The 1,210-nt window shown below is 48.3% G+C and overlaps 1 non-coding gene across 1 annotated transcript; it reads left to right on the top strand.

The window, feature by feature from the left end:
- The first annotated feature begins 514 nt into the window (after positions 1–514).
- Positions 515–587, top strand: trnar-ccg (transfer RNA arginine (anticodon CCG)). The gene has a single exon. It is a non-coding gene; the product is annotated as a tRNA-Arg (tRNA).
- The last annotated feature ends 623 nt before the right edge of the window (positions 588–1,210 follow it).

The raw sequence follows: 1,210 nt of genomic DNA, 5'->3' as shown, positions 1-1,210 counted from the left end.
AGGATGGAGAGGATCAGGAATGAGGCTATCAGAGGGACGGCACATGTTAGATGTTTGGAGAGAAGGTCAGAGAAGCCAGACTGAGATGGTTGGGTCATGTACAGAGAAGAGATAGTGAATATATTGGTAGACGGATGCTGGAATTGGAGCTGCCAGGCAAACGGTCTGGAGGAAGACCAAAGAGAAGATTTATGGATGTAGTGAGAGAAGATATGAAGGTAGTTGGTGTGAGAGAGAAGGATACAGAGAATAGGGTTAGATGGAGAAAGTTGACTCGCTGTGGCGACACCTGACGGGAAAAGCCGAAAGAAGAAGAAGAAGAAGAAGACTGTTGTCGTACCCTCTTTTGGTGTTGTGATGGGTGACACCGCTGTCGTCCACCTTGTTTCTTCATAGTGTTCGGACTCTTTCTGGTCATATGAGTTTTGGTCCAGGGTGACCTGACGTTTACGTCCTACTTTAGATGTCCGGAGGATCCGATGGCATATCATCAGAACCAGCCTGATATTGCAAAGCCCCAGTGGCCTAATGGATAAGGCACTGGCCTCCGAAGCCAGGGATTGTGGGTTCGAGTCCCATCAGGGGTGCAGAGTAACTTCATTTGTGCTGACGAAGTTGTAGTTGTGTGTAAAATACATGTGTATTTTTTTTAATGATTGATTGGGAAAAAATTAAATGTTTCCTTTTCTATCGGGGACACTCACACATGAGCCCCCCGCCTCGGCGGGTGGCTCGGGGTGGCCGGCGCCCATCTCTCAGCCTATAGGGCCGCCCTGCATTGCACAGGGCCATTCACACCATTCATTCCTAGGGACACTTTAGAGTTGCCGATCCACCTAAATGCATGCTTTTGGCCAGTGGGAGGAAGGGAGGAACCCACGCGGACACGGGGAGAACATGCCAACTCCACACAGAGGCAACCACTCACAGTAGTTGCTGTGGGGCTTGAACCCGGGTTGCTTTGCTGTGAGGCCACAGCGCTTACCGCTGCGCCACCGAGCCGCCCAACAAGAATTTGTGCGGATGTTATATTTGACATATACAATTCCAATGTTGCTGTGACTTTGTCACTTTGTCACCATGTGAAGAGTAAAGTATTTCATAGCAATAGTTCTTTCATTCTGATGTATGACGTGTTATTTGAGTGTTCCCTTTATTTTTCTGAGCAGTGTATATGTGTGTCCTGACCTGAGCTCTTACTAGTGTTGTC

The sequence above is a fragment of the Fistularia commersonii genome, chromosome 36 (assembly GCF_037954325.1).
Source record: "Fistularia commersonii isolate RoL2024-O1a breed Wild chromosome 36, RoL_Fcom_v1.0, whole genome shotgun sequence".
Classification (NCBI taxonomy): domain Eukaryota; kingdom Metazoa; phylum Chordata; class Actinopteri; order Syngnathiformes; family Fistulariidae; genus Fistularia; species Fistularia commersonii.
This window is presented reverse-complemented; position numbering and strand designations above follow the sequence as displayed.